The 23,864-nt window shown below is 36.8% G+C and overlaps 1 protein-coding gene across 6 annotated transcripts in view; it reads left to right on the top strand.

The window, feature by feature from the left end:
- The first annotated feature begins 2,598 nt into the window (after positions 1 to 2,598).
- ARPP21 (cAMP regulated phosphoprotein 21) overlaps positions 2,599 to 23,864 on the top strand; it is a 157,433-nt gene continuing 136,167 nt past the window's right edge. For 2 of the 6 annotated variants that reach the window (XM_030812168.1, XM_030812152.1), the window contains exon 1: positions 4,062 to 6,071. The gene's annotated coding sequence lies outside the window, so the exon portion shown is untranslated. The other 4 variants (XM_030812157.1, XM_030812176.1, XM_030812153.1 and 1 more) reach the window with 4 other exon arrangements.

Genomic DNA, 23,864 nt, shown 5'->3' with positions numbered 1-23,864 from the left:
TGTAAAGCTTTACACCCAAGAATGGTATTTAATGAACCCTAGACTGTTTTGTTGGAAACAGGGCAAATAAGAAGTCTCTCTAGGGGATTTGTGGGCCTTTATTGTGGTGTGGGAGTATGCCCTATAGGGGAGCTCCTCACGGCCTAATTGTTGACGAGTGATGGAAGCTCAACAGCATGGAAACTCTACTTCTCGCTCCAGCTAAAAAGGTGCTTACAAAGGTAGCTGGGCTATTTTAGCAATTTGCCTTATTTTGAAAATCCAATTTGGTAGCTTCATTCAAGGGCACTAATTTAGTGTCTTAGGGGAATATATGTTTAAAGGAGCTTGTCAACAATCTTAGATGTTTGCCCGTGTATAGGTGAGCTCATTTCCCCAAGCTGGGGTTACCTGGTTACATGCATGCTCCTTGATTTCAAACATAATACGAAATAAATTCAAAAGCCCTCAAACCAAAAGAGTAACAGCACCACTCCCTCTTTCCCAAGTACCACCTCCCATTCCTCAACGTAGGGTGCTCTTGGTGCATAAACACATCTGTAATTGACATAGTCAGTCTGTCACCTAGAGGTCTAATACGGAGGACAAAGGTTTTAGTTAGTTTAGTGATAGTTAATATATGACAGTCTAAGGGCCTTAAATCATGATAACTGTTTTAAATTGTTTAAAAAAATAGAAAAACTTTCTGAACACCTAGAAGAATCACTTATTGCTCACTGCATGCCTAATACTCCCAAGGGTATATTTCAGTCCCATATTGGGACAAAAATTTTAAAGTTGAGTAGCTGAATGCTGATTATCTACATAGCCTCAAATAAACTTGAGCCTTCTACAGTTCCCACTATGTTGACAAAATATTATGAGAAAAAATAGAAAATTTAGTTGAAGCAAATTAAAGTTATTCTTCTTTGGGATGCTTTCTTTTAAAAATAAAGCTTAAAATCCATGAGATAATACAATAAATATTGTCATTCAAGTTTGTCAATATGCATTTAAGCTATGAAATCACTGTTTTGTTCTTTCACATAGTCACTGGAGTTTGTACTAAGAATACTGAGTTCTCCCTAGCTATAATTTCTAATCCAGTTTATATGACTGGGTTCCATTTAAAGAAAATAAACTATCAGAGTGAATTCTGATTTTTTTTTTGTAGAGACTTTGTGTTATGATCAATCTGCTAAGGTTTCCTGTTAATACATTACCTGTCCAACCATTCGGGAGATGCCGAGATGTAGTCCTGTCCAGAAGAGAAATCAAATACGCTAACTTTCTTCCTATGCAGTCTCAATTTCCCCCAAAGAAAAATAGGTTTTTCAGAATGACTTGAGATGAAGGGAAGGGTAGTAAATTAGAAATGCTTTCATAATTTTCCTTTAAATTTTATATGTTTGGAAAGAAGGAGAAAATACTTGTAAAAAAGCACTTCTGGAGATGACTACGTGGAAATGATCAGGATGTAGATCAAAGAAACAGTTTTGAATTATTTGGGTTTGGTTTGCCTGAAACCTCATACAGCAGATTCATTCTTATTCTGGTGAGAGCTGAACACCAAGGGAGACAATTTCAAATAGTTGGAAAATAATTACCTACTCATCAAGGGTCGGTACAACCTCATTCCATTTTTATAGTAGTTTCTAGAAGTACACATATCATTTATTTGAGATTTATAATCAATATCTTAGCATATATGAACATGGCTACAGCTGTAGAAATCACATTTCTATAATAATGCAAAGGCATTTATGTTAATAAATCTGTTTGTAATCTCTGTCATTATGGTTGGGTGTCAATAAGTGAAACTAAAAGGATGTGGAAAATTTCATAACATGTTTTATGCTAGTTATTTGTTTGTTGTCTATTCATGAGATTACTAATTACAGCTGGTAAAAGTTGATTTTCTCTTCTTCAGTTTATTGTGGGATGGGGCGTTCATTTCACCAGATACATAGTTATTCAGTGTCTACATTTCAGAAGCTGAATTGCTGGATATAGTCAAAATGAGCTCTGGCAATTCCATGTGTAAGTGTACAACTATAATTTTGCTGCACATTAATAACAACCTTGCAAAGAAGCCCAGAATCAAATGCCTTGCTCTCAGCTGGGAGCAGAAAGCTAGAGTGGTATATCTTGGCTGGTGACCTATAATGTTGGAAAAGTAGGCTCTGCATTCACTCAGAAGGAGTAGGTGGAATTCCGGAAATTTATTCACTCTCCTTCACTATGCCTTTTCCTTTTTTTTTTTTTTTTCTTCCTTGTAGTGTGTTAGTGAGTGCTCCGAGACAATGAAAAAAAAAATGAATTACAGACAATAAAAATAGTGCATCTCTAGAACAAGCGGTAAAATCGAGGCTTTTATTTCTTCAGGTGTCAACTCTGTTCCTTCCCCAGGTCCTACCCTGCCCAGGTTTCTGTGGCACCTCTGTGATTCCAAATCAGCGATCAGGTGGGCAGCGGTCTGGGCAGTCACCCACGGGGAATACACTTGGTGCTGCACGCTCGGACTTTCAGTCTTGCTCAAAACAAAGAATCTCCAAGAGCTCTGAGGCTACGGATTCATTCGGGTGGGGCGAGGTGTTATTATTGTGGGACTGTCTCTGCAGAGTTGGCCTGGAGAGTGAGCGGTGGAGGGAGTGGAGCAAGGCTTCGTCAAGAGTCCCCAGGAGTCCAGGGGCGCCCCCCAGACGGGTACGCTGGAGGGCCTGGGCACGGGGGACAAGAGAGAATACATGCCTGCTGGCTGAGAGCAGGGAGGCGGTGTGGCGGGGCAGGGGGCAACGTGCCAGTTTTCTTTCTGATTAATGATGCTCACGCTGCTGCGCGTGGCTAATGCGCTTTGTCTCCAGCCTTAGGGCTGGCGGAGAACGGCCCAGGGAATGAGTGGTACCGCGGGCGCCCGGCGCACCCAGCAGGTGCCATCACTCCGGATGGGCCAGTTCTGGATGCTCCCAGTGGCACAGAGGCGGCGACACTGGCAGGCGTCCGGCTGCGGCCACCTCCCGGGTGTGGCAGGTCTGGGGCCCGGGGTCTCCGGCCAGAGCAGCTGCGGAGCCACGTGCAACACGCGCGTTGCCCTCAGCCCGGGCGGGGACCGGACGCATCCGGGGCTGCAGGGAGGAGCCGGGCGCCGCCCCCGGCGGCAGTGCCAGCCGCGTGGGAGGGCACGGACCGGCGGAGGGGCAGACGACGGAGGCGGCCAAGCGGGAGGAACGGGACCGAGGGATCGACCGAGGCTGGCTGGCTAGGGGTGGGACTGGCAGAGCTACGGACAGGTGGGAGCAGTCAGACAGCCTGAGAGAGGGAGACCAGAACGCAAAGAGAGCGAGAGCATTAAGTAGGCAGGGAGAGGCACACAGAAAGATAGACAGCAACACTCGCGTGCTCCCTCCCTCCACACGCCCTCCTCTTACCGAGCGAAGCGGCCAGGGGCACAGAGTGGGAGAGGACTGTGGGCACAGAAGACCGGAAGAGGGACGCTGCATTGCTGGTGGGACGGAGGGATTCGGACGGACGGACAGACCAGCGCACAGACTGGCAGCCTGCGAGAGTGGCAGCTCTGAGAGCAGAGCGCAGGAAAGCGAGAATCCCGCGCCGAGCTGCTAGTCGGACCGACAGACGGTCGGACTGACAGACGTGCAGACGGACAGAAGAGCAGACAGGAGGCGGGGGCGCGTTCACTCCCGGCGGCCAGCCGGGCAGAGAAGGCGGCGGTGGCACCTTCTGAGCGCGTCCGGAGCAGAGACCAGCAGCAGCAGGGGCAGCGGGGACGCAAGCCGCGACCGAGCCGCCGCCGCAGCCCTGGCTGCCACAGCTGTGTGGGATCCCAGCCGACACTGCAGAAAGCTCCTTTTACTAGCAGTTAAATAAATCGACCAAAAACAAAACAAACAAACAAACCCAACAACAAAAACAACAACAACAAAAGCCAAGCCAAAAGCCAAAACAAACAAATCCAGCCAAATCAATCATTGAGAAACAATAATATTAATAAAATCCAAAACTAAATCAAACCAATCAAGGCACCAAGACGCAGGGGGGATATCCACTGTTCGATCAAGGTAATAATCAAGGTCTTCCGACGTGAACATTGCACGCCTTTTGTGGATTTTTAGAATTCCTTCTTTCTTTCTGCCATATATCTGTCTGTCTGTTTTGAATTATTTCTTGTCTGTATTTCTTCTTCGTGTTTGTAGAAAGCTGATGTTGTTACACATGTATTGTGTTTTTCATGTTTCGTCAAGGAGGGATGGATGCTCCTTCCCCCAAAAAAGACAGAAATGGAAAGCTGGAAGTTGGCAATGATTTTCATCAGAGAAGTCTACAGTGATTTGTATAGGCTTTATGGTAGAAAGTTTGCAATGCTCTTTTTGAAAGAGACCTATTGAAGAGGTAGAAAGTTATACTCTGTTTGTTGTCCTGGAAGGATTGGGGTCCTAGGTCCCAAAGGGCTCAGGGGGAAGAATAGAAAAGATGTTCAGTTTTATTTTTACATGCATGAAATCTGTGCTTCATTGCAATCATCAGTTTACTCTTTTCTGTCTCAGGTTGTAGATAAGGTGGTAGAATTGAGTTGAATTAGGCAGGTGTTTAGAAAGTTTCTTAGGAATAGGAATTAACTCACTCAATGTTTATGCATAGAAATATAGCTGGGGTGGATGTGGTTGCTGTCAGCTATTCAGGTTTGCTACCTGATCACCTCCTGAAGATGTAGGATAAGGACAGAATCCAAGCCTAAAAGAAAAAACAAAGAATTGAAAGTTATAGGGGTGGGCAGCTAAGAAATATAAAAGGCTGGTAGAAATCATTTTCCTGAGAATGTGTTTAGAGTACAGATATTAATTTTAATTTTTGATTTCTTTAAGTTTTTTGATGTTTGATTTTCTACCAGTATGACACTCAGCCTCTCAAAACAAGAAGGACATTCCCCAAAGTTGAAATGAATCTGTATAAGATTTCGTTCAAATGCAGAATAAATTCAAATGATTCCTAACCCCTCCTCATCTACTTTGGAGATAGAAACTGCTATGATTGTTTTAAGTAAACAGAGAAGTGGAGATGACAGGAAATCATTTTTCATTTGCTAAAAATCAGAAAACCTTTGACACACTTTAAGATAAATACACCTACTCCTTTGATCCTCTGTGTATTTATTACCACAGGGCTTAAATATCTTAATAAGATTTTAGTTAATGTCATTTTCATGAAAGACAGTCATTTGGAAGCCAAGAGATCTATCTACGTTTTGTTCAAATAGCCGAGTAATCTACTATCTTGGCAGTAATTACTTCTGCTGCATTTCTAATGTGAATTGCCTGTGAGAGCTTATGAATGCACTCTTTTCAAGTGTATGTGGGTTTTCAAGGTATGTATTTGTGTTTGATCCCATATTTCCTTTGTTATAACATTCTCCTGCTTTTCATCACTTTGACTGACAGAATATTTGTAAATTTTCTGGAGAGTGAGTTTGGGTATATGCTTTGAGGAATATGCTTCCTCATTACAAAAGATATGGAAACATAATTGATTACTACATTTGCTTATCAATAGTATTTTGATTTTGTTTAAATGAAATGTTTAAGATATGTGGATTGCTATGCATTCATGTTTTAAATTTATCCTCTCCAGGCATGATTTATGCCATTCAATAATTAAAATAACTAAGTTACTTTAGAAAAAATGCCTATTAAACAGAGTACTTTGTTTAGAGGAAGTATATTTAAAGAAACTTATACAGCTAAAGAAACTGACTTTCACCTCCTCAGTGACTTAATTTCACTACATGCTGATTTGTCCTTTGCAGTATTTAGCTCAGGCCAAGACAGAATTGTGTGTGCTATTAGATTTGCAAATTGCTGATCTCCCAGTGACTTTCCCTCTTAGATCCCAGTTGACTATGGTTACCTTGAGAACTGTGGTATTAGCCGTGTTAGAGCATGCTCCACTGGGGAGTTCTGTGCAGTCTATTTTTAATGCTATTTAATGAAGGAGCGAGCGCCTCACTCAGCAATAAAAGAAGCATGAGGGAAGACAGAGCAGTGCATGGTTATGGATACTGGACAAGGATATTTGGAAAGGTAAAGGCTGACCATTGGATATGGTAATTTTAATTAAGTCCTAATGTATTGTATGAATGGAAATATGGGTTTTTGTTAGAGAATTATACGTGAATAGTTCAATAGGTGTTTTCGTAAACCTCTTCACTAGTTCTTAGAAAGAAGACTCAATAATTTGAGTTTTTAAAACTTGAGGGACATACTAACCACGGAGTTCCTGCATGCAAACTATTTTTAATACAAGCTGTCATATTCTTGGGTGGTGAGAAGTACAGAAATAATTTCAAATTCCTAAAATATTGTTCTGGTGAAAGGTTTGGAGCTTGTAAAACATTCTGCGAATAAAATAACTAACATGCTTCTAAGATACTACAATAACCTGAAGCTCTGCCTTGTGAATTGCTTCATTTTCTTTTATGAACTTGGAGTCTAGGTCCAGAATTGTGACAACTAAGAGAAGCAGGAAGTTTTGATTGCACTTGATAGAATATTTGGGGTGTTTTCTCTCCTTAGAATTAAGATAAGCACTACAGATTATCTTACTGAAGGCTAAATATTTTAAAAATATAAATAGCAGAGGCAGCACTGGTAACTTTTGGAATGTTACAATAAAGGGCAAAATATCCTAACATTATAGTGTGTGCAATGCAAGAAGCCATCTGTCTGCAACATTTGCATATATGCAGAACACCTGTCTTGAGGTAGAAAGTGAGAATGTTCAATCAGAAAGGTCTTGTGTTGATTTTCTTATTAACAACATGCTATAATCAGGTTATTCTTTTGCTCAGAGTAAAGCTAATTAGACAAAATGCTTAAGTAGTTTCAAGGTTAATAAACATAAGAAAAAGTAAGCAGTTTCTATTAAATGGGGAAGTTAGTCATATAATTTTTAAATGAAGCTGTTAGAACAATGTGCAAAGTTGATCTGGATTTTTGCCAATTCTTATGAAAAATAATCCCCAAAAATAAACTACTAAGGAAAATACATCACAATGAGTTACTGTGATTTTTTGTTTGTTTGTCTTTTTGACTTAGTTCTAGAGGAGGAAAACAATTCACACTGGCTAAAATATTTCCCTTAGTGGTCATGCCTTTTGGACCACAATGCTGATACCTTGCTCAAGCTTCTCAAATCAGTGGGCATCCTCATCGGAATTCAATGTCTATTTTGTCTGTGGACAAGATAATGATAAGCTGCATAAGTAGAGTGTAGAATGAGTCAGCCACTGAAGACACAATGTACAAGGTAGCCAGAAGTGAATATGATTGAGAATTCTCATTAGTATGAGGAGACAGTTTGAAGTCCATAAGGTTGGAAATTGCAAATTAATCATTTGTATATAAGTCAGTTTAATTCAGATCTGCTTTGTGACAAGGTTAGGAGAGAATGTGGGGCTTAAAGGTGATGTCGACAATGAAAGCCATTTCTTCATATGGTAAGTATTGGCATCATTCTAACTGGTATCACATGGTAGTAGCCTATTTAGAAATTTGTGAATCTCTAATCACAGAAAGAATTGACTTCCTTAAAAACATATTATATCACCTGGAAAGTTCTGAATATATTTTAAGTCAGTGATGATGCATTTGTAAAACATATACTTCCTTTCTTTAGACAAAGGATCTTTAAGATTCTAGAAGCTCTACATTTCTGTGGACTTTGCCTTCTATTTTTTATTCTAGCATTTTATGTTAAATATGATAAATGAATTTCAAGCAGCGATGTAAGCAAATGCTGAAGGACTGTTGAAGGAAAAAGAAAATATTAACAAGATGTATCTGTAACTAGATTTGTTTGCTTAGGGTGTCTTTGCTTCTGAGTGTTAGTTTCCTTTAGGTGGCTTTATGCCAAGTTCTAATAAATTGATTATTTGTAGTGCCTTAGTCTTATAATTTAATTAATTTTGCTCATCTTGGATTAATTTTGGCCCTAGATATTGAAGTACATATTACTTGTATTTATATCATAACCAATGATCTATGAGGATTAGATATGAGCTGAGATAGGAAGTATTTAAATTATATACATAATATGTTTCATAAAGAATAAAGTGCACGAGAAAGAATATCTGGTTCATTCAGCAGTTTTTAAATGTCTGGTAACATTGTTATCTTATACTCTCAAAATCTTCTGTGGTCTGAAGATATTTTCTTTAGGCATGAAATGCTCATATAACATTTTGAATGCACCTTTCTCTAAACTTACTGAGACATATCTGTGCTTTGAGAAATAGCTATGCAGCAAACCAAAAAAGTGAATTGAAATAATTACATCAAGACAATGGAGGGGATATTGCAAAACAAAGGGGCTTGTTTGAATGCATCGAATTGCTCTCTACTTTCAGACTGAATCCTTAGCGTCATACTATGCTCCTGTTTTTTAGTCACCAGTATAGATCCTGGAATTGCCAGGTGGAGAGAATGTTAATCACTGTCCATGGTCACAGTAGATCAATATTTTTAAATTTCTTTACACACTTTGTCCAAAGAAATGTCTTTTGGCAGTTGTATAACCCCCATTTAATATACCTTTCAATGCGACAGGTTTAGAAGATTTTTGTATACGTTTTGTAATAAAGTGATATATATTAGGATACAATTGTAATTGCGACATTAAAATGTTGAAGCATTAGAAGCATTAGTCCAAAATTGTCTCATTCAAGGAATATATTCATAATTATTTATCAGTCATAAATTCATACATTTTAAAAGTAATATGCATTATAATTGTTCCTGTTATCTAGCAAAAGAAAATCATTTCTTTTTATCCAGATAAAGAGGGCAAGTGTCCACTAATAATTATCCCCTTTAAAAACAGGCCTTTTACTACATTCTCACATTTCACACTACTTCAAGATGATACAATTCTTAAATTAGAAATCCATTATGAATAACACACAAAATATTAAGATTTTGTTAACAAAATCCCTTCTGTAAACATTGGTTTTAAGATAATTGCAAATAAAATCTGTTTTTAGTTTAAGGGAAGGATTCAAAATGTTTAACAAGAAAACAATTACGTCACTTTTTATTTCAAATATTCCAGCGAATTTTCTAGAGTTTTCTGGTATATTATGGGTAATGTTTCTATGAAGAATTGTAAAGTGTAATATATGATCTTTTTTTTTGGCAGCTTTTTCATTGAAAACAAATTCACAAAGCCTATCTACCTAGATAAGCCTAGTCATCTCTCACTGATACCCAAACAAGTCAGGAAATAATTCCTTGTGGTAGGGACATTTAAAAGAACTAACTACTTCCATGGCCAAATTTAGTGCTGGAACTCTTAATAATGGATAAGCATTCTTTTACATTTGTGTTATCCTTGGTTGCTTCTTTATTATACACTAAATACTTGAGATAAGAACAAGAACTCTCTCTAGGGAAACAGAAACCAGAGAAGTGGTTTTCATATACTTAGCAGATTTCCTTTTAATTGCTAAGATACAATACTCATTCAGAACATTCTAGTCTATTGGCTCATACACTAAAAAAAAAATAGTTTATCCATGTTGATATATTTTGGTCTAGTTGAAATTGAGAAACAACAAGCAAGGTAAAAAATTTCAACATCTTTAAAGAACAAAATTGAACATCAATTTCTAAAAGTTTTATGATCCTATGGATTGTGATAAAATATCCTTTGACACGTAAATCAGAAGGCCCAGCTATCATCTAATTGTTCAGTGACTCAAATTGCTTTCAGATTGTCTCACTACTGTTACATAGACCTGGAAAAACTGAGCCACTGGTCAATAGAGGGTGAAGGAAGAGCATGTCAACTCACCGAAATTCAATGACTCCTCATAATTGTTTAAATTTTATTTGCCCATAAATTCAATGGAAAAATGGAAAGCTAACAAATTTATTTTTCAGCTTTTTGTATGTTTCTAAAACTGCAAGCTAAAGTCCTCACAAAAAGTTCTAACATAGATAAAAAAAAAAATCTATACTCTGCATTTACATGTTTTTCTTAGCATTTTGCTTGTTAATATCTATGTAACTTTGGTGGAAATCCCAGCGTTGCTGGCATCAGATTTGATTTAATCATCAAAGAGCTTTTGGACAGAAAACAAGTAGATTCGATGTGAGTATGTGACAGCATCAAGAATTCTGCAGAATTTGCAAGCTTTAACTACTCAATGCTTCTTTAAAACAATTTTTAAATGGCGTAAAGAAGCTTTTGGTTAAAAATATGGGACTTTATTTTCTTTGTTTAGAGAAAGAAGCTTAAGGCTTTTAGTCAAATCATGATTCTTTAAGCCAATGTGGCACATAGCTGTATTAAAATTGCTATGAAATTCTGCCAAATTAATTAATTGTTCGGATTCTGCAGTCATATTTGACTACTTCGTGTATCTGGCCTATAGGAATGATCAAGCTAACACTCTTCGATGACTTTGTTTATATTTGTTTATTTTAAATTTACTTAGATATGCTGATGTCATAAGAATTTTTGGAAATTGTCAAACAACTGGCATTGTACTAAATTCAAAAATTTCACTGCAAAGAACTAGCTGGTATTAATGAGTCATCATTTTTTTCACTCCCGTGTCATTTAACTTTGGTCACAACACTTTTTTTGTGTGAAGATTCAAATTTCTCTCCAACACTGAAATTTTCACGTAATCACTAACAGCATTCTGGAATGATAAGATAATCTAGCATATAATCATGTTGCATACACATGCTGCAGCTATCTGCTTACCCTTAGCATTGTTAAGCACTCTAACAACTGAATGCCTTAATCTTTAATTATCATTATAATTATCGTCTTCAACCAGAACTATGGATAACTTAGTGTTTTGGTGTTTTTTCATCATGGAGAGGTAGGAGAGTATACATAGCTAACGTGATAGAATGTGTATATTGCAACAAACTTATACATCTTCCGGGATAAGAATGCAAATATCCCTCCAATAGGGAAATTATTTTATTCCAAAAATAATTGTAATGTCTGTGTTATTTGTCTGATATAATGTGGGAAGCTGTAGACAGAGATGTTTTGAATTCAGTGGAGCTTCTGATTGAAATTCAGATTAAAAGTAGTAGAGAGGTTGTATACCAAAGGTAGGCTAGTAGCTTATCTGAGAGGGAACAGGTAAATGAGCTGTAAGCGATGAAGGAAGGCTTTACCAAGGAGGCACATGGCTCTCCATGAGATTCTACAGGTTAGAGAAATGCACAAAATTAGGATTAAAATGAAAGGTCCAGGAAAATAAGGGCTGAAAGTGGTGTATCTGAATCACATTTTCTGTGACTTACCTTCATAAATATGCAATTCACCACCTGAATTGGTGTGTGGTACTGGTGTTTGGTTTCTGGGTCTGAGTAAACAGTGTGACTATGGCCAAAGTTCTAAACCTCTCTGTGCTTCATAGTTTCTACAGTTAAAGTTGTATAGTAACACTGGTCCCAACTCAACAACTTGCTAGTTGTGTGACTTTGGCAACTTAGTTAATTCCTCATTGCTTCAACTTTCTCATTTATAAGGTGGGAATAAGACCTACCTTGCAGGATCAAAGCAGAAACAAAGCACTTGACACATGGATATTATTCACTGAAAAGAAACCACTTTCCTTTCACATAAAAAGTTCAGAGAGAGATTTACTCTTCTTACATTTAAGGATCCCCACCTCCACTTAAGAAAAGAAAATCTTTTGGTAATTTGGAATACAGCTCTCCTTCATTGCTATCCCATAATGTTTCTGATGGTTAAAATTGGTGATGCTTGACTCTTTCTGTGCTATGAAATATTGAAGGCCAAGCCAAGGTAGTAACTAATCTCAGAAGTGTTCATTGTGTGAGGAACATGATGCTTAATAAGGCCATAATCTTCTGCCAGTTTGTAAGGGAAGAAATGGTCTAATTCAGTTGTCTAAAACGTTAACATATGGGTATTATTTCTCTAGAACATTTTAGTTGCATAATTTCTACCATTTAAATGGGGTGAATGAAGAAACAAATCATTGAATAGGAAACAATTGGAATGAATCCATGAAGGAAAAACCTAAAATCCTGCACTAGTGGATGGGAGCTGGGACTAACAACATACTTGAGGTGACATGAGAGAAACATTTTTCTATTCTGCAACAAAGCAAATGGAGCTTTGGCCTCACTCAGGGGTCCTTGGCACTACCACAGAAGTCTTCAGCTTCCTGTCCCCAAGCACTGAGTGAGCTGTTTGGACAGGGCCACTGATCTGGCCTCTGATCCTATAGTATCTGCATTACTTTTGCTGAAATGAGTCAGCACTGTGCCTCTGTGAACACGGCCAGAGGAGGGAAAGACTTCTCTCGTAACTAAGGTTTAAACAATTGGTTCCCCTATCAAAAAATGGAGAGCCACAGATAGTATTCAACACAGGAGAAGGTGAGCTATACAAAGCAGTAAATCCGTCAGATAATTGCATTTTATTTCCTATTATAAAATGGATGTCAGCATTCTTCTGGGGAATAGCCTAATCAACTATTTATCCAATAAAATTTCTCAGAAGGTGTCAGAGAATGAATTTATATTTCTTTGCTATCCAAGTATTTGTTGGAAAACAAACAAAAACAAGGAAAGTGTAGACATATTTTGTTCATATGTGGATACATATATATTGCTAGAGCCAACATGCTTACGCACAAGTCATTTAGCTAACTTACATTAAATACACAAACAAAAGGCCTATTTCCCAGTCCATTTTTCATTGTCCTTAGCAGTTCTTGGCTAGTATAGTGCTTGCATGTGGCCGATATTTAATCAAAGTTTGTTGAATTAAAAATTGACCGTTCTACTGATACTCAGAATTTAAAACCTACTCTAAATAAGGTTTTAATTGTATTTTTTCCCTGAAGTTTCAGCTTAAGCAGATTTGATACTCATTTTTTTGAGAGGACAAAAACCTGCCCTTATATGTAGAATTGTAACTGCACTAGCTATTATTTCGGTTCTTACAAAACAGTTTCTTCTTCAGATCTCAGACAATGACTAGGGATTTGATGGGAATAACAAGGCTTCTAGAAGTTCAGTCTGCTTAAACTCACTACAAACATTACCTTTCCATATAAGTGGACAGGGAATTTATTAACACTCAGTTAATATGGTCTTGGAAGAAAGAATGAGGCAAAAGCACGTTTACAAATATTTCCAAATCATTGTTACACAGAGCTAGAGGCAACCCATCTTTACTGGATGTGTGCCTTTGGAGGGATTAACCATGGTGAAGGACACCCAGCATGTGAGGAAGGAATTCACTCCTCCAAAGAACTAAGCAAGTAGACAGTGCTGAATTAGAAGGCAGGGGTGAGGGACAAAGGGAGAACAGAATATTAACAATTGGGGACTTTCAGAATCCCCTCCTGCTTTAAGCAGAACAAGTGCCACCAAGCTATAGGAAGCTCTTCTCTTCCTGCTACTTTGGAAAAATGATAGGATTAACCAGAGTTAAACAGAAAATCATTTAATCCAACTGGACCATTGAGAACTGAATTCACATTTTACCCGATCTATAAAAGTAATCTTGTTTGAAAGGAAGGGGTCCAGATGATTACAAATGAAATGAGTTTGCTTTCTTAATTTGTTTCCAACATTTTAAGAAATGCTAAGTGTAATGTTGATGGAATGAACTTCCATTCACCCATCCACTTTAAACACACACATACACACACAAACAAAAAACAAAACCTTATACCTTAACGTAGAGAGAAGAGGAACAGATTATCTTTCTTCTCTGAGACTGTGGCAGGCTTCAGAAACATGTAGAAGGCAATAGATTTTGACACCGTTGATATTCTCATCAGGAAGCCAGCAAAATATATTCGAGAACACATTGTTTCAAAGTAAGGGAACTTCCATGGAAGCCAAATTGAGTAGCCAGCTGAGTTCTTGGGTGACAGCTAACAAGGCTTGTCTTTGCATCAGATATCATTACCATCACTCATTTATTCATTCTTATTTTTCAAGTATTTATTGAAGTTTTCTGTGTATTGTGTCTCAGGCTAAATACTTGGGAGAACTTGATGTGTAGGATTTTATAGGCACTTGGATGAGATGGATGCATTTTAACTTTTCTAAACAATGAATTGAGTAATTGAGAGTTTGACAAAAATTCAAAGTTATAGGTAGACAATATCTTGGATGATAAAGCAATATGAATTAATTCCAACAAATTAGAAAAATCTTTCTTTACCAATAAAGTTAATTAGGAAATCCCTAGGGAGTACACTTTGAGGGTAGAAAAATATTGTTTCCAGAAAACAAACATGGAAGAGTGCACACCACTGAGAAGCTTTGGTGGGGAGGAAAGTTCTGTTGGTGGTAATAGGCCACAAAGTAAAACCATCATTCAGGTTGCTCTCCAACAAGAAAAAACACCATCAACCAAGACAAATGTATATGACATTAGTATGAGCCAGTCATATGCTCTTTTTCAATCCCATTAAATCATACATTTACTATATTAGTTACTAGGGCTGCAAGTAAATGATTGAAATTACATTGGGATTGCGAACTGGATCCACAGTTCAAGGTGCCTGATCAGAGTAAAGTATAGAAAATATATGAACCAGCCTACGTATTTAGAATTAAAAATTAGGTTTATCAAAAGACAAGTTATTCTTTGAATTTGTTGTGAGATTCCACATTTGTGTGTTTGAGAAAGGAAACAGGAAAATCATTTCAGAAAAAAAAATTATAAAATATTATAAAATCTATTAATCCTTAATAAATTAAAAATAGTGCCTGTGATCAGAGGAAGATGAAATTTAAATGGTTCTGTAGGAAAACCACAGAGGAATAAAAGATTTGATCTGTAGGTCATCTGAAGGATAATCTTTTTTTAAAAAAAAGATGCATTATTTTTTCATTGGCAGCAAAAACAATTTAGATATTTGGAGGCAGAGAGATGTCTGGAGAAATATATATTGCCTCTGACCTGCCTCTTGTTCAAATACCTTGTTCTGAAATACTGAGAAAGAACCTACTTTTTGAAATGACCTGTAAGCAACAGGATTATGCCAGATGATATCTGAGATCTCTTCCAGTTTATAATTTCCATTATTTAATGACAGTTTTTTGTATAATATTCATGCATCCATTTTTATTGGCTTGTTCATAAATGTTAACTATGCTTTATTCTTTAGCCCTGAAAGTAAGCACTAATGCTACCTAACAGGAGTGAAATTATTAGAAGGTGCTCTTATCAAGAATAGTTGATTAAGAAAAGAGAATCTGGGTTCCCAGACCTGGGCTCAGATCTAACTCTGCAACTTACTAGTAAGTTTCTTAAGCTTTCTAAACCTCAGCTGTTTCATTTCTAAAAGGGGATTGTTCTAATAATTAAATATAAACTTCTTACTTCATTTCTTGGTACTCATTTTCTAGTGATCATAGTTTCAGAGTTTCTTATGTCCTTATCACTGTATTTTCTTGATTGCGTAGGCCTCACATAAATAAAGCATCCCCATAAAACCCCTCCCAGTCTTGAGAATGTTTTCATGAGGTGGCAGTTACCTTGGGTATTTTGTTCAGGCATAATTGGAATCTGTTTTTAACACAGCTATACTCTATATGACGAACGCTTCCGTGTCAGTGGTTCTGTGAGGAGAGGCCATCTGTGAACACATAGAGTGCAGGTCATTGTTTCTAGAAGGCACTCCTTGCACAGACAGCAGGATTTGACCTTTTATAAGCTTGAATGGGCAGTAGAGACTTTGAAAAAGACATTTGGGTATTCATAGGTGATTCAGAATTCTACGTGTACACAAAATTCCATGCAGTATTTTATAATCTACTAATGTGACTCAGCTTTGGGTAAGATTGTGGCTCTAGTGGTGATTCACAGAGGCCTCCTAGATTTGTCTAGTAATACTGTAGAGAGTTTAGTCTTAGCATCCTTCCAGGAGCAATTTGGGACTGTTATCTAAGAACTAAGAATGATTTCAAATAAAATTACAGTAAACTTGTGACTTGTTCACTTTGCAGATAAAACCAATGGTTATATCCAGTAGAAGGCCATTTGTATAATAAAAGATTTGCCCAAAGGATCTAGCAAGAGAAGAGAGCTCTAAAATCAATTTTTCTAAAATCACTGAAAACATTACCTCATTGTTTTGATCTAGCTGTGAAAATAGATTTTTTTTTTATGTTTTAAGAAAGGATGAGGAAATATCACTTGTTTCATCGTTTATTGATTGGATCTTTAGGCTTAAGCAGGGATCAAACGGTTTGCACTGTTAGCCAAGGCATTTACAGCATTGAGACAGAAGCAGACCTACAAACTTGAATGGGCTGATATCTTTTACTGCAAGTCTGGGTAAACTTACCTAATATATTGAATTGACAGAAAGCTAAAATGTAGGTATTCCTGATGAGGTACATCGATAAATGGTAAAGAAGATCTACATGAAAGGAGTGTGATGTTTTTCTGAACTTGTTAGGGAAGCTACCATGTGGCCATTTGTGGAGGAAATCTGTACTTATTTCTGTATTGATTAGGTCATTTGTGCCATTTGTTCTGCTCTGCGGGAATTACTTCACTTGGCTCGCTCTTTCTGCACTCTGAATTACCTTGCTTCTCCAGGCAAAAATTCTTATCTGTATAGAAATCCAAGATTTCTGTAGCCTTGTGAGTATTATTTGCTGTAGGCACAGGGACAGTGATAAGTGAAAAGTCAGTATTCTTCTACTGATTTTGAGTTTACCTTTGGATCATGTTTGATCAAAAGCTACATGTGGCATTGTGATTTCAAAGAAATAATTTGTTTTATTGTCTTGTACTGTAAATGTTACCTGGTATTTATAGACCCCCTCCTGTGTGAAAAGGACTTTGTGTGCCTATGTAATGTCCATACTTATCTGCTTTTTGGCTGGGGTCATAGCAGTGACATTATCTCTGTTATGATATATTTAGGGATTCTTGTTTAAGGAAGCATGAAAGATGTATATTTCATCCTTAATTTTTTTCTTTGCAACATGAATTACCCTGTAATATGTAATGGCCATGCAAAACAGAGAATTCGATTATCTCATCTGGGTATCATCTAACTAAGAATCAGGAGCTAAGGGAAGTAGGTACAGTGAAGCCATGACAAAGAAGGCCATGGAAATTAACTTTTGAAACTGCCACAAAGTGCACGGAAATTTGTCTGCATGCTTCACAGATCTATACTTGTGGTTGCCGTTTATGGCACGAATGATGCCATGGACTATCGGCTCCTGATTTTATGTATCTTTGGGACACACTTTCCCCCGGTGTCATAGGAAGGGGGTAGGTTTGACATCATGGTGATCTAAATTTGAATTCCATCTCTGCCTCTTACTCACCTAGCCAAGTTCATTAACCATTGCGAGTTTAATATTTTCTTCATGAGTCACGTATAAAATACTTGCCACATAATAGAAATGATAGCTTGTTCCTGCTTTCTCTACACGTACTGACTATCCATTAAAACATTGAAACGTCTAAGAATATGTATACTGAAATTGTATGTATATCAATATTTGTTTTGAAAATACTATAAAGTTGTGGTTTGAGTCACAAATATTGTATCAGTCCATGAATAACTGGAAAAGAAAAGTAAAATAAATTTGGAGGGTTGTCAGATTCTGTAGCATTGGCTTTTATAAAGTGTCAACAAGATATATTATATAATTAAGTTAAAAAATAAGGAAAAAATACTACAGCATATCTAAATCCATATTTGCACTCACCACCCATCTTAATTTGAAGCAATGAGGTTTATTTAGGGGATCCAATGGTTCACACTTAAGAACAAATAGATGCCTAGGAATAAGTGATTAAGAGAAAATATTATTTTTTCAGAAAATAAATGGTGATCAAATAGATGAAAAAATGGTTTTAAAGATGCATATTAAGTGATGAGTGAAGTTTAAAGGAAAATTGCATTTTCATTTTTTTTCCTAATGGATTCACATGGTTTGAGCTTTTAAGTGCGTGTTTTAAGTTACTCTTTTGTGATTCTTTACAGTTAAGGCACATTACCTTGCTCTTCAAATACGTGTTCTAAGATATTCCTCTGTAAACTCAGGGAAAGGCACTACATTATTTATTTACAACCTGTCTTCTGCCCCATGGGGGAGAAGTAACACCAGATAGATAAAGTATGGAATTTACCAATATTGAGGATGAAATTATCCTTTCTAACTAATACGTTTCTCCTGCGATTATGTTCTGAAAAACTTAGATAAGAATTAGCCCACGTGAGCTTTCTTCACAGATTGTTTGTCCTCAGTTTGTTTTCTGCCAAGTGAACCAAACACCTGGAATGCACACGCTCATTCCTTGACTGTGCTTTCCGTGTTTGTTGGCAGAGGGTGACGGTTGCTTTTAGCAGATGTGCAGGATCAGGGTGGCCTTTTTATCTTTCTACCCTCAAGGAGTCAGTTTCTCAGATAAAGGAAGTGGTGAGGTTAACAGATGTTTCAGCCCTACCATGAAATAAAAGTTAAGCATAGTAGGTATAATAAACATGTTTATTAATTATTTGTCAAAGGTAGTGCCTTTGTTAAAATATTTGGAAAGAAAAATTTAAAGACAATGCTTTATTTTGATTAAATATTAAATCTTATGACCTGAAGTAAACTAACAACCAAAATAATTTTCTTTGTTTTCCCATTTACCTAACTTGATGAAATGGAAAATCTTAGAAATAATATTTATAGGTAAATATAAGGATTTATTTGATATCAATATATTTTACATTATGTACATAAAACATATTGCTACAAATTTCTTAACCTAATTCATCATATGCATTAGCTGGGTTTACTCCGGTAAGTTTTAACCTACGACAAGGGGATAAACTTTATTTTACTGTTGAGAAATATTTCTTCAGAGATAACAGAAAATAAATATGCATACTCTTTGATAAATATATATGTGTATATTGATATATACATGTATATATGTATATATTTGAGATTTCTTATTATAAAAAGAATAATCTTTATTATTATTACTATAATATATATATAATAAGCTAGCTCCAGGCTAGCTTATTTTCTACTGTTTTTCTTTCTGAATTCACTTTTTTCATTGCTAATAAATAATATCCCATTAAGGCTAGGATAATAGAAGAGAATCAATGAAGAGAGGAAACTCGCCCGTACCCCTCTTCTCTGCGCATCACAGCTGATGAAATGGCAAGATAGTAATAGAGAGCAAGACGATGAATTTATTGTTTCAAATGAGGACTCAGAGATTTCTGTACACTTTAGATTTTGATTTCATAGCTCTGCCCCAGTGACCAAAATGAGCTGTACTGTGTCTTTTAAATGCCAATTGGTGATTCAGGGCCCATATTTTAACACAAATGAGCCATCCTATTCCTTAAGTGAATACTATTACAGAAGGAAGTAAATGTGAGTTTTCTTATGTCATCTCAAGGGGAAATCTCAGATGGTGGCACTTCTTCTATATCACATAGGAGAGTTATTTCTGAAGCAGTAGTTCTCAAAACTTCATATACATGAGAATCACCTGAAGGTTTATTGAAATACAGAATTTTTGGATTCAGCAGGTCTGTGATGAGGCCCAAGTATATGCATTTCTAACAAGTTCTTAGTGATGTTGATGTTGCCAGTACTTGAACCAGAATTTGACAACCACTGATCTAAAACATCAACTTTTTGCCAGAATGTAGAATTTGTATGATTGAGATTTTATAATCTAAAAACAAAGGAATACTGTAAAATTTCAAAACAAACTAATCTTAGAATAACTTTGATTTTACTTTCATTTAAAATTATTTTGAAACATATTTTTAAAGTAGATGAGGATAGCAGATTCCACTAGACAGAGTTAAGCAGCCTCTATTTTGAATGATTATTGAATACAAATTTCTCTCTAAGATTGTGTGTACTAAGAGTTTCCAGTGTAGGATTATAAAATCCACTGAGATATAATAATAATCCCCTAATCCACAAGACTGGATATTCTAAAAATCAAGGAAATTTTTAAAATAAAAATTGGTGAGCATTAGAGATTAAAACTGGCAACACAAAAATGTGAAGACAAAGATTTATAACAGCTTTATTTTAATTGCTCCAAACTAGGAACAACTCAAATGTCCTTTACAAGGTGGGTGGATAAACTGCAGCACATCCATAGAGTGGAATATTGCTCAGCAATAAAAACGAGTGAACTACTAATCGACACAATAGTTTGGATGGGTCTCAAGGGAATTATTCTGAGTGAAAGAAGCCAATCTCAAGACATTGCAGACTGTATGATCTCATTTATATCACATGTCAAAATGATAAAACTATCATGACAAAGGGCAGATTGGTGACTGCTAGGAGATATGACTATATCGTAGTCATATGGGAGGGAGTCACTGTAAAGGGGTCGTATGAGGAAGTTAAAAAACTAGAACTGTTCTGTAGCCTGATAGTGATGGTGGTTATATAAATTTATACAACGGTTAAAATTAATAAAACCATACAGCCCCTAAACAAGTCAAATTTACTGTATAATAATTTTAAAATTAAAAAAGGCAGAATTACAGTACCATTTAGTTACATCAAGTAACTGAATTTGCACGGTTATATGAGGTAAAAGTATCAATTTATATAAATAAAATATGCCTTATTTCAAACAAAAGAGATAAAAAAGATATGATCTCTATGAGAAGCATTCTTCAAAAATGGTACTAATTCCATTTTTTCCGGGCAGAGATCCTAGGCAAATTTTGGAATTTGGAAAAATCTGATTGACATAGTCCTTAACTGTGTTACCCCTGGTACCCTTCCCCTATTTTTTCATTTGGTGTTTTTCTTAGAATCCTTTCCTGTAAACTTTGCTGCTTTAAAAATGATTTTCATGGACACGTTTATTCCTCTCATTTAGACTAACTGTAAAAAACTGACAGCCCTAGAATTTCATCCAGTTACCTCCCACATATATGTACACGCCCTCAGAAATTGCCATCCATTCACAACTTGAAGAGCCCAATGCCTTCTGAAGGAAGCCCATACCATTCTGAAATAGCTATAATTTTTAAAGACACTAAGGCCTCTAGAAATATCTGGAAGATCAGGTCTCCAGAAGAATTGGCAGTTTAATTCTAGCCAGGGCTCTGATCAGGTGATATCAATAAACATCTGTTGAATAAATGCATATGTTTCTCTCAGTGAACGAGTTAATAGCTAATACATTTATAATGGCAACTCTGTGTGAAGTACTCTTCTGAGTACTTTATATATATTAATGTGCTTAATCCTCCAAACCACTTTTGAGGTAGGGACCCTTATTATTTCCATTTTCAGATGAGAAAACTGAGGCACAAACACATTTGGTAACTTGCTCACAGTCAGTGGTGGAGTCAATCTTCAAGCCCTCGATGTCCAGCTTCAGAGTCCACGCAGTTAATCGTTCCATAACACTTACCTGCTTTTTGTTTTGTTTTGTTTTGTTTTGTTTTTGTCTATATTTCCTCCTTTTACCACAGACTGATATATTTGTTAATATATATCAGTTTACATATATACAGCTATTACAGATATATACAGTTTACATATGACCCACCAGCCCTTAGATAATTCATAAACCTTTGTACAGAAATGACTTGGTTGCATCAACTGGGGAATGCACTCAGATTCTAGCGTTGGAGCCCAGCTATACAGGATGCCAATGGATACGTGGATCTGCTGGTATAGACACAGGTGTGGATAGAGTTGTAGCCATGGGCAGAGGGAGAGGGCAGCTGAAATGCCTGGTGATACCTGAAGCGTTGTGGTGCTCTTGTGGGGGCAGATAGGTTGGCAAGCTTGACAGCACGGTGTCTCCTATCCTGTGAACACTTTCCCCTTGCAGAACCAGAAAGCTGCTCTCATGACAGTCAGAGCCAAGTGCTGCCTGGTTAAATAAGATGCTTTTCCAAGAGGAAGTTTGTCTGAGAAGCCTGCTACCAGCCTGATGAATCTGCTTTTCCAACTTCCTTGGTTGAGCAGAGAAGAATTGGCTGAGGAACCCTTCTCCTCACTCTTTCTCTGATTCAACTTGTGGAACAGACAGAGGTTTACAAAACTCCAATCCAAATCTTAGAAACAGGAGATTTTCCTTCCATTCAGTGTCATGCTGCTCATTCTTATGTTAAACTCTGATTATGTTCCCACAGGCATTCTTTTTTTTTTCAGAGATAGTCTCAGTTGACTTAGTCCTAAAGGCAGCTGTGGGTTGAGGTTCCAACAGCCTAGGGTCTGCTCCATTCCTCAAAGTAATCTCCAAGCCTGAATCCTAGCATGGTGGTAGAAGTGAGGCTCCATAAACCTTGGAAATAGCTCTCCTAGATATGACAACATTTGGGCCTTGGACCAGTGGTCATGCATCCACTCTACAGTAACAGGGGCTTCTATAGTTAATTTGGTTCTCAGTTTTAAGATTACTAGAGAATCAAGTGTGGAGTCTGCACTTTTGTATGTTAGTGGGATATCTGAAGCAACATTACTGATAAAAAGTAATTGCACATTTCTGGATAGTGATAACTGGAATAATACTCTCTTGTGATAAAAGATACAGTTTTTACATGGTTTGGCATCTTTCTTTAATCAGTACCCATGATTATATAGGTGAGTCTTGCATTCCCTTCTTGGTGAACACATTCCAGACTCATAGATTGGGCACGGTGATGGCAGGCAGTGGAAAAAGCATGGGTTTTTGAGAACTGTGTTTGAATAATTTGTATGCCGTTTGACCTTGGGCAGGGAATTTTATCCTTTCTGAACCGTTTTCTTTCTTTCTCTTTCTTTCTTCTTCTCTCCATGAATGAATTATTCGTTGTAATGAGGATTAAAAACACTATGTATAAAGTGTTCTTTTTGGCATTTTGTACATGAAATAATGTATGAAAACACGTTACCTATTATTTGCTTGCTATGAGTTAAGATATCTGTATTTAAGTTGAATTAAATATGAACAACTCTGGGAGTTTGTGATGATTATCCAGGTACCAATTTTTAGATTTACTTTCAAAAAGTGATATGCAATGTCAATTTCTCTTGGTTACAAAGACTGTTGCCAAGGTTTTTCTCCTGATGACATACCCATAAGCCTTGTGAGGAAATAAAGTAATTTAAATATGAGCTTAATTCCAGCACAGCCATAGAAGTAAATACATGTCTATAAAATGAAGCACTTAATTCCTTTAAGTAGCTGCCTTTTAGGTTCCTTTCTGAACTGACTCCTTTTTGGCCCCCAGGCTCTGATGTGTAAGGCTGGACCTGTGCTGTGCTGAATTTCAGGAGAGAGTGTTCAAATGTTACTCACAGTGTGAGTAGTGAGAGATGGAGTGCAGGCCAATCTTCTGCAGCTGGGAAGAGCAATTAGCAGCTTCATGAATTAGGGTCTTGTTTACACTGTTGTCCAAGATAATCATTTGTTTGTTTTAACTAAGATGCTCTATCTTCATCAGAGGCATCAATCCTCATATTTAAATGATAAAGTCTTTGAATTTCACAGATAATGTTTGGATTTCACAGCAGGAACCCCACACAGCACATATTCTCTCTTGCTGACTTTGATAATCAAGACACGAGCTATGTATATTGCAAGTTTTTCTTCAAATAGATATGAAAACACGATGTCATCTATTCTCGCAACATTTTTTACACAGACCCATTTTAAGATATACTTTTTACATTACGTCCCAGTACACATACGTACGTGCTTGTGAATGCACACAGACTCCACAGACACTTGTGTTCTTCATGTAGACACAGCACACAAGCTCAGATTTTTTTGGTTAAATTTATGCCTTCAAAACACATTTTAAAATATGATAATATGAATATAATATAGTTAATGTTTTA

This window comes from Nomascus leucogenys, chromosome 4, assembly GCF_006542625.1.
Source record: "Nomascus leucogenys isolate Asia chromosome 4, Asia_NLE_v1, whole genome shotgun sequence".
NCBI classification, from domain to species: Eukaryota; Metazoa; Chordata; class Mammalia; order Primates; family Hylobatidae; genus Nomascus; species Nomascus leucogenys.
Note: the sequence above shows the minus strand (reverse complement) of the source record. Positions and strands in the feature narration are given on the sequence as shown.